Source organism: Anser anser, assembly GCF_964211835.1.
Source record: "Anser anser genome assembly, chromosome: 1".
NCBI classification, from domain to species: domain Eukaryota; kingdom Metazoa; phylum Chordata; class Aves; order Anseriformes; family Anatidae; genus Anser; species Anser anser.
Window position 1 is genome coordinate 121,039,136 of NC_139720.1, and position 10,889 is coordinate 121,050,024.

A 10,889-nucleotide genomic window follows, 5' to 3' on the forward strand; every position below is an offset into this window, starting at 1 on the left:
AACAGAAAAATTACATGTCACAGGCTTAGAAGTGAAAAAGGGGGAACTGCTGTCATTAGCTGTTCTGAGACAAGGCCATTTCTGTTTCATCCAGTGAAAAGATTTAGAAAAGCAGGTATTTACAAAAAGCTTTTCAGGGTAATTACAGTGCCTCCAGTTCTTTTTAAAGGAAGCAGACTTAGAGACATATTGAATGCAGCAACACATTTGTGCTTTCTCTCTCACACATCATAAAATGAGGAATCTGTCCGCTTCTGCTTCAATACATTTAAAACAAAAAGAATAAGAGAATACAATATGGGTGTCTCACTGTGCTATGTTAAGCCAGTACTTGAATTACTTACTGCCTAGAATGAATTCACACAAGCTAATGTAATGGTCTTAGAGCCTCCATTACTGTGTGTACTATTTACTCTAGACAAATATTTGATATTAGCTAAGGCATTCTTCGCATGAGCAAGAACTATGCAAAATGACTAAAAGGCGTAGAATGATGTCTTGCATAAAGAAATGTTAAGTTAATATCCAGGCATGCTGTGCTCCTCTGTAGGACATTCAGAAGTATTTCTTGAGGGAACAGTGAAGAAACTGTTAAAGGAATCTGAAAATGTATGAATTGCCTGCAAAGCCTAAAGTGGTAGCACAACATATAATTTCATCCTAAGTGTACCAAGGTGCTTCTTAGAATTACTTACCATTTTACTTCAAAATAGCTAGCTACAGTTCTATCACTTAGCAAATCCATCAGTAAATATCTATATTTTGATGAACGTTTTATCGCAAATAATTTTAATGGCCCCTAAAAAATACAGAAACATTTCATTGATTTCATGAAATCAGTCCATTTCCTATACAAAATACCTTTGTGAAGTTCAGCAAGAAGATAGCTTAAATCACCTAATAGGTTTTGATCGTCTGCCAATAGACAAGCTTTAGGAATTTTTAAGAGATGCAGAAGAAAAAACAAAACCACCCTTAAAGTTCCACATAATACAGAATAAGCAGAAGCAGTCTGGTCAGAAACTGAAAGGACATTTTAGATCAAATACATTGGTTCAGCTTGTCCTTGACAAGAAAATAGCTTGGGAAGTGAAAAGCTGCATTCTGCATTTGAAACAGGGTTTGGAAAAACACCTTGGAAGGCTAACTTCTATCTTCACAGAAAACAATCAAACAAAAACCCTTCCATTTATTTAATAAAAGAATTCTTCACCCTTTGGAAAGTTCAGTGTCATAGTGAGAGTCACTAACTTGTCTTTCTTTCATTTGCATTATGTTTTGCTCAAAGCACTTGTTCACAGTTGTAGTCTTATGTGGTTACTCTTGATAAGAGAAAAGCTGTCATCTCGAATGAAGTGTTTTTCCAACATGGTTTAAGTGGCTTACAAACACAGCCCAACTGTGTTTCCTTGAACACTATAGAAAGAAAATATTTCCTGTAGGTACTTTTCTATGCAGAGATCCACTTTTCTCTTTGCAGAAAGCGCTTATTCCAAAGAAAAATCTGCTGCTTAGAGTCCTTAGGGCACAATCCCATCTGTCTTCTGGCTATCCCTCCTTCAGCACATGAAGAGCACTGCTGGTCCCTGTATTTCCAGTTCAGAGAAGCCTTCTAGTCCAAAAAAAAGAGTTTCTTTCCATGCTTTTCTGCAGTATGTTGGACAGCACTGTGGACGATGTTTTTATTGTCTCGGCCAGAATGACAAAAAGGTATTTTCAATATCTCCTTCTTTTTAGCTGGAGTAAATGTTCATTACCTTAAACCAGGACTCTGACAGACACAAATCATCAAGATTTCTTGCTGCCTGAAGTAGCTTCTAGTACAAATATTGATACACAATTACAATATACAAAGTTTATCAAAAAAAAAAAAAGCAATCTCCTAATATATAGGGAAAAAGACTTTATGTTTATGTTTGGTTAAAAGGCAATGTTAGTACAACAACTTGCAGCCACTGAAAAATGAAACCTACTGTTCACTACTTTTTCCTCTTTTTCTCCATGGTGCTCTGCCATCTCTCTTGCTCTGTTGCCTGTTTGACATCTCAGTAAGTCAGTTCAGTCCAGCAAACCAGCAGAAAGTTACTCAGCTGTTGTAGTTGTTTAGTGAGGTACATCCTGTGGTGGTTTTACTCGGGTGGGCAGCCGAGTTCCACCACGGCCGCTCTCTCACTCCCCCTCCTCGAAGAGGAAGGCGGAGAAAATATGACACAAAGAGCTCAAGGTCTGAGAGAAGGATGATTTAATTAAAGAGAAAAGGGAGAGGGAAAAAAACAAACACAAAACAAACAAACAAACAAAAAGGCCGCGTGGAAGCACAGAGAAAGAAAAAAAAAAAAAAAAGGTTACTCTACTTCCCATCAACAAGCGATGTTCAGCCACATCCTGGGAAGCAGGGCCTCAGTACGCGTAATGGTTGTTCAGACAGGCCCTTCCACCACGAGAGCCCCCCTTTTTATTGCTGGGTGTGACACCACAAGGTATGGAATATCCCTTTGGTCGGTTTAGGTCAGCTGCCCTGGTCAGCTGTCCCCTTCCCATCACTTGCCCACCCCCAGCCTGCTGGCTCCTGGGGGCTTGGAGGGAGTCCTGATGCGGTGCCAGTATTGTGCAGCAACAGACACAACACTGGAGTGCTACCAGTGCTGCTCTAGCTACGAGTGCAGAGCACAGCACTGTGTGGGCTGCTGCAGGGAAAGTTAACTCCGTCCCAGGCAGACCCAGCACACGTCCCCAGAGCAAGGAGTCGGAGCAGCACCAGAGCCTCTGCCAGAGAAGACAGGATTGTGCTGCTGAGGAAGAACACTGAGGGAAGAAGGGCTTGAGTGCTCCTTAGGCTGGCACTGAGCCATCAGATCAGCTGTCTTGTGGTCTTTTGGTGTTTGCTTCACCTTAAAAATAATGAGGTTTGGTGTTTTTGTGTTTGTTTGTTTGTTTTCCAAACAGAAGAAAATAATAAAATCACCAAAATGTAAATTTATCTGTGTTTGGACCTGGTCTTTAGGGAGGGACATGGTTTAATGTGTGACATGGGTAGTAGGGTGATGGTTGGACCAGATGATCTTGAAGGTCTTTTCCAACCTTAATGATTCTATGATTATTGATAGCTTTTAATTCATCATCTAGTGGTATAGCATTTCACAGCTGCTGTAAGCTGCTGCTATTAAGTACAGTATCAGGAATGCATCCCTGCAGTACTGCAGTGGATATTTTCACCTCAGTAAACCAAATAACAGCTTAGAAGATAGGTGTTCTGGTCATGGAATACAACAGCATTTTATCTGACTTAAAAGGTTACCCATGTACCTATGTAAACCAAATAGGAATTGAGAATTTCAGGAAAGGGATCACATACTGTTCATGAACCATCTGTAGTGAATTTTGCTTTGTAGGACAAAGTCATTCAATACATTTTGAACAAATAGATCTGGAACCATTCTAAAATGAACTCAGCCAATTTCTGATTAAAAAAAAAAAAAGTAAATGAACATGTTCAATTTATTTGCTTCTGGGCATTTATTTTAAAATTTTGATCATTAGCAATTCCCACTAAATTACGGCTGTATTTGGTTCAAAAGATGTTAATAAAAATGCTTTGTAATCAATGTAAAAAACTAGTAATACAACCTGAAGAGCCTAATATCCAAGGGTACATTGCCTTTGACCAGGTAGATATATTCTCTTTTTGTTATCTTACTGGAACAAAGGCAGCAGTTTCAGAACCAGAAGAAAAAAAAAAAAAAAGACATAGGATGGAGAATGCCTAGTCATATCATCTATAATAGTTTTTTGCTTCTGCTTTCTGCTCTTCAGTTGTTCCCGCTGTTACTGCTGTGTATTTATCAAATCATAAGAAACATGACTGAAGTGGAGGAGATGATAAACAGAGCATGTATCTTCCTCTCCTGCTTGAAGAAAGTCAAAATTCAAAGGCTTCCAAATAACACTGTCAACCCTCCTGTATTTTCTGTCTCTAATTGCTGAGTATTATTGAATAAAACCATGCTGACAGTTATTGTGTAACACTTTCTGAAGATAGCTAGCAGCTCGAAACGTGTTGCTTTCAGATTTACAGGGGAAGCCTTGACAGCAGCATTTGGGTCTTCATGGCTGTAGCCAGCTGACCTTGGCAGGCTGACAGACTCCAACCCAGCCACGCTCCCACTCCCCCTCCTCAATGGTATGGGGAATGAAAATACCATGAGAAAGCCCGTGGGTCAAGATAAAGACAGGGAGATCCCATAACAACTACTGTCATGGGCAAAACCGACACAACTTGATGAAAAGTAATAGAATTTATTGCCACTTAAAATAGAGTAGGATGGTGGGAAAACAATGACAAATCTCAAAACGCCTTACCTCAACCTCCTCTTCTTCCAGGGCTCCACTTCACTATCTAGTTCGCGAGGCTTCTACGTCCTCCTCTCCCACTAGCAGCACAGCAGGATTGGGAATGGGGGTTGGCATCCATCCGTAACAGCTCCTCTGTGCTGCTTCTTCCTGCTCAGGCTTTTCCCTGCTCCAGCACGGGTCCCCCACGGGCGGGCGGCAGCTCCCCCCAGACCCCCTGCTCCTGCGTGGGCTCCTCTCCACGGGCTGCAGCTCCGGCCCGGGGCCTGCTCCTGCGGGGGCTCTCCATGGGCCGCAGCCTCCTCCAGGCCACATCCACCTGCTCCACGTGGGCTCCTCCACGGGCTGCAGCGTGGAGATCTGCTCCGTGTGGGACCCATGGGCTGCAGGGGGACAGCCTGCTCCACCGGGGGCCTCTCCCTGCACAGGCCGCAGGGGAACTGCTGCTGCCTGCCTGGAGCACCTCCTGCCCTCCTGCTGCACTCACCTTGGGGTCACGTTCTCTCGCTCGTCTCTCTCACAGATGCTGCATGGCATTTTTTTACCTGTTCTTACATGTGCTTTCACAGAGGCACCACCGGCTTTGCTGGTGGGCATGGCTTTGGCCATAGTGGGTTTCATTTTGGAGCCGTCTGGAACTGGCTGTGTCAGAGATGGGGGCAGGTCCAGGCCTCTTCTCACCGAGGCCACCCCTGCAGGTCCCTTGCTGCCAACATCTTGCCACGTAAAACCAGTGCAGTAGGTTTGTGCCATTTTGGGGGACCTCTGTGGCAGTACAGTGTGCAACAAAACAGCAAGCCAGATACTTCTGTTCAGCTGAGAACACGTTGCAAGAAGGGATGCGACTTTTTTTCTATGCTAGAATATCTTTCGTTTTGCCAGTGGGTTTCGTAAGTATTTGCTGGCCAGCAGAGACATTTTGAAATTCAGGTTATGGTGGGCTTCCTGCTCCAAAATGCTCCATACAGGCTGTCAAATGCTTGTCTCGTCCCCACCATGCTTCTGCTCTCTTCTCATGGCTCCTGTTTTGTCTTGCTGCCTCAGACCTACCCTGTCCATACTATCTTTAGAGGTAAAACACTCCCTCAAATTTGTTTCTCTGATTGATGGTATTTTCTTTTAAAGCCAGTCAGGTTACTCCCTCCTGGCTGCCCTCTGGTTGCCTGAACACATTAGAGTTTCCAGGAGAGCTTGAGAAAATCAGAGCTCTGCGTGTTCTCTTTTAGGATGAAGTGCCACAGATGCATCAGCGACCTGTTAACGTGTTGCAGCACCTTACAGGAGAACCAGTCCACCAAATACACAGACCACTGCCCCGTTTATGATTTCCACAGTTTTGCCTGGGCAGCATGCCCATGGTGCTGGCAGTCAGGGCATCTCAGCAGGGGAGAGATGAGGGAAGGCCCTCACTTACTCCTGAGATGAAATAAGGATTGCTGCCAACTACACATCAGTATCTGGAAAGCAAAAAGCATTCCCACGACAGACATAGCCCTAGTGGCCGTCAGACGCAGCAGCTGAATGCAAAGCCCTGCTGTGTTTATGTAGCTAGAGGATGTAGCACAGACAGGAAGCATATTCAGTGCAAATATAATTTTTAATTAAATAATGGTGGTGACCTCTAGCAAACTTACTCTAAAAAATGTGTGAACGATTTTTCTGAGATTTATAATTAGACTCATCTGGGTGGGTTTTCATAAAACTCTCATAAGATTTGCTATTAACATTAGGATGATCTCCTTGCCAAATCATTCTTTTTATTCTGGAATATAAGGGTGCTAGACTTTCTAAAAATAAAATGCTGTAAAAACTGTCAATATTTCCACTCCAGGGAAAATCAAATATTTTCATGAAGTTCATTTTAGGAAATATCCTAGACAGTTTTGCTCTAACCTTCCAAAAATATTGAACACGAAGTAGAAAGTTACACAGTTTTTGACCAAATAACTGAATTATTATTTCTAAACAATGAAACAGAGTCTTGCAACTGAAACTCCTAAACAACTTGCAGTTGTTTGATACCAAATGATTCGTAAAATAATAGAACATTCTTCATATCAACTCATTAAGAAAGAAATTAATTCTTATTCCTTCAAAAGCTCATAGTACCATACTTCAAAGACAAGCAGCACATAAAGCACCACTTACTGCATAATGCAGGTAAGCATTTACTTTAATTTGTGCTTTTAGTTTGTTCTTTTGAAGATACGTCATTAGCTGGCTGACCATTTGCTTTTACCCAGTATGTCGTTATTGCACATATAAAAAATGTGTAGCTTCAGAAAATTCTACGTACTTAGAAATCTAACTTGAGTACATAGTTGTTGCTTCATTCTCATGCCAAACACATCATGTTAACTTTGCTTACAGAAAAAAAGCTTCCAAAAATCCAGATAATATTAACCATGAAACAGAATGAAAACCTCATATGCATTTATTTATGTGATGTCATAACACTAATGCTACTGGTCTGGATCATTTAAATGGGTAAGTCTCTACAGTGGGTGCTATGCAAACTTACTAGCACTGGAAAATTATTCTACCTTGATGTGCATCTTAAACACACACTACAGACATTAAATACTTAATGCATATAACATAGTGTCAGCTGGTCAAGGTTAACCCTAAAATTAACTGTGTGCATTGTCATACCACAAAGCTCATCTGAACTCAAATCAGTTTCTAAAGGAGCCAGAAAGTGATTGCAACACAGCCACTCTACTTGAGCCTTTGCAACTCAGCTGTGCCAGTAAATGCCATGCTCTCTGCAGCTGAGCTGACCAGCAGCCAGCAGCAGGCTGATGCAGCAGCAGCAATTCCACATTCACACTTGCTCCTACTGTGCTGCACGAAGCAGATCGCCGAGCTCTGCACTGCACTCATGTTCTCAGTCATGATCACAACATGATTTCCCAGTACCCCGAAGATTCCAAAAATACAGAATCCGCCTTGACAGACCATTTGTAGCTATGGAAATAGCGATGTCTCTGACAATTCATGGAGAACTTTTTAAACAATTGTTGAGTGGGCATTTAGCTCTCCGGAGGAGTTCGAGTAAGTCACTTGCAGCTATCATTAAAACATCTCTCAGGAAAAAAAAAATCAGGAAAGTGAATCATTAAAACTTCAGCTAGGGCCAAACACCCATGATCTGGCCAACATAAAAGCTGCTGTATAGATCAGGCCAAACGTCCGTCTGATCCACTGCTCCACTCCCTGCAGTAACAAGTAGCGAACGCATAGGAAGAGAGCAAGAACAAGAGCAGTACATGCTGATTCTCCCTCCAGCATCCAGCCACGTGTAGCTTAGGAACTCAGTCAGAAAAATTGCATACCAGTATTCAACGGATTTTTATTTCAGTGTTTTAAGGTAGATCATGAAGGTTTAAAATGTTTACAAAAGCTGAAGGAAAAATTTGCTGGAAGTGAGAGAGAAGCCATACTATTTTAGCTGTACGGGTATACCCATTTTTTACTGCCTTTGTTCAAACAGTGGTGAATCTTCACAGCCTGCACAGCCTGCCCTCTTTCCAGCAGGCTAAATCTTCTTCAAATATTTGCTTTTTAATCAAAAAATGTCTTGAGCTGACCTGTTTATTCCCAGTCTTTTAAGAGCTCCTGTTCTGCATTTGGATGAAAGCCTTCAGCGCTTTCAAATTTAGGGTTGCATTTCTGAGCCACCTCTTTCAGCACTTTTCACATTTCCTATCACAGTTCACAGAACTAATTATACTGCAAGCCATTTGCATTTTCGAGCTTTCATTTTGCAGCAGTGTAATAGAGAATTAGGCAACATAGTCAGGTAACTCCCCTTGAAAAGAAGTGTACGGCTCCTTATTACAATTTAGCATTACTCTTGTAAAATCAGTAATAGCATTAGTCATTCCCAAGGAAAAAAAAAAAAAAAAGGAAGGAAAAATATTGTTGCTTTTGGTAATTGATATTAGGTGAAAAATGAATTGGTTCAGAAAAAAAAAAAAGAGGAAAATAACCACTCAATTGTTATGAAAGCTAAAAAAATGTAAGCCTATAACTATCTCAAAAGCTGATTTAATGCTCTCTAAAGAAGAATGCAGGCTAGCTGGATGCCTGGCAGATGTTATCTAATATGTTATTGATCCAGAGAAGGTGATTCCAAAACCAGGTCTGCTTCAGTGCTTTATTACTCATACTTGGATTTCTCCTCCGCTAATATTTAACAAAAACCTCTCTTAGTTCAAATTAAACCCATTATTTCTTGTCCTATCTTTTGTCATATATTGGCCCGTTAATCATTTTTTTAGTAAATTGGTACACACTGGGACACCTACGAGAAAGACTGGGGAAGAGATATAAAACAAACACAGTTCCTCCACTAACCACATTTTCTAAGCTTCCTTTCAGTCTTGCTGCCTTCAATAGGAATTGCTTTTGTGTCTGTCCTGACACCACACTGGGCAGAGAATTACATTTGATGCCTGGCAAACACCGAGAGCAACATAATTGCCGTCTGTGCCTTTCATGATATTCTTCAACGTATTTAGTTATTTCTAACATCATACTTTGCTTCCCATTTACTGAAATTCCTGCAACACTACTGCCTAGCCAATTAGTCCCCATTTTGTATTTGTGCACTTGATGTTGGTTTTAGATAGTACTTTGTATCTTTTATGAGATTCCTTCTTGTTGATTTCTCCAGCCTATTCAGTATTTGTAATTTTGATCCTGTCAGTCAACATGCTTGTAACTTCTTTCAACATGCTGTCATTAAAAAGCTTTCCTAAGTATCACTTTTATTGCATGATTCCAGTTATTGCTGCTAATGCTGATTAGCTCTTGGGGAGGGGGAAGAAAAAAAAAAAAAAAGGTCGTCTTGTGTTTATTTCTCTTACTTTGATAACCCTTCATTAGGAACAATTGGTTACCTTTTCCCTAGATGATGTATTCTTACTTCAAGTGAAATTTACATGTGAGAGCATAACAAGACACATTCACTACAAAATAACATGCCTACTATTTACTTCCCCCTCATCCATTAAACCATTTGTCCTACCAAAGATCAAAATCAGATTGTTTGACATATACTCTTGATAAATCTGTGTTGGCTGTTCGCGGGTGATGTTGGGTGTTTATTTGTAAACACTTCCTGGATTAATACGTGTTCTGCCATTTTATAACCTAATAGTTCTCCGGGAGTTGAGCTGAGCCTGACAGACATCCTGCTGTCCTCCTGTCTGTAAATGGGGGGAGGGGGGGGGGGAACAGGTCATTTTTTTGCGTTAGGACATCAACACAAACACGTATACACACATCGGTCATTCAGGAACCTGATTTTCCATGGAATCTGCCAAGATGATTGTTACAAAGAAGGTATTTCTTTGAATATTTTAAACAGAGCTGAAAAATGGTTAGCAGCTGGTTTCGTTTGACAGTGTACTGCATCTCAAAGATACAAAGATCTCTGAAAATACAGAGGATAAAAAAAAAAAAGAAAAGATCCAAGGCTAAGTCCTTTTTAGCGCTGTTAGCTTTTTCTCCTGGTTGCCAGTGCAAATACAACATGTGCTTCCACTAGCTTTTATTTTTTAAAAAATAAACATGAAATTTTATCCCTAATTTTGAACCGGTAACACATAAAAGGATATTTTGTTTTACTTGTAATAGCTTCATCTTGTGAAAGCCCAGGAAAATATTGTGCAAGTCAGCACAGAAAAAACTTTATACTGAAGGAGAATTTTTATGTCCCCCCTCCCCAATGATTACATCCATTTGTGCTTGCTCATAAAGATCTGCTTTTAAAGAGATTTACTCTTCACGTTCAGCCTTCTCATCCTACTATACCCATCAGCAAAAATTAAACGTGAAAGCCAGTTTCAAAGCAAGGCAATATAGAAATGTTTAGATTTGTTTCCCCCTATACTGCCATGTTTTAGAGTTTTTCCAATTTGCGTACAATTAACACTGATCAAGAGGCACTTTTTTAAGCACGTATCTATCCAAATATATGCCACCAAAACTGAAAGTAGAACTGAGGCAACCTTGGCCTTCTGTCTCACCTTCAGCCTGGTTTAGAAAGACGAGAGCAGTATCAGAGGGGGCAATAAGAAAACAAAGAGCTTTCCCCCAAATGAAAGAACAAGCCCCCCGTAATTTGAAAAATCTGCACTGTTTGATAGTAGGCATCTTTCGTGTTCCCCAGGCAACTTCATGGGGAGAGAGAAGACCCTATTTCTTTACACCTGTCTTTATAGTGAGTAAAATAAAACCCAGCGTTATTTCTTTATTATAAAGCGGAAGTAAAAGAACCGCTTATTGCAAGTCACCATGCTGACAGCTTTGTGTCAGACACTTTACACTCATCCACAAACGGGGGGGGGGCGCATAAAAATCCGATTGCTTCTCATCAGGAACTTCTCCTGTTGCAGGCCCTGTACCTCGAGCTCTTTACATTCACCACAAGGGGGATGTATATAATAATAGAGCTACAAACAAGTATCTCACCGCCTTCATGGCGAGGGCAGCAGGCTGAGCCGTGCTGCCGGCACATACGGCCGCTGGGG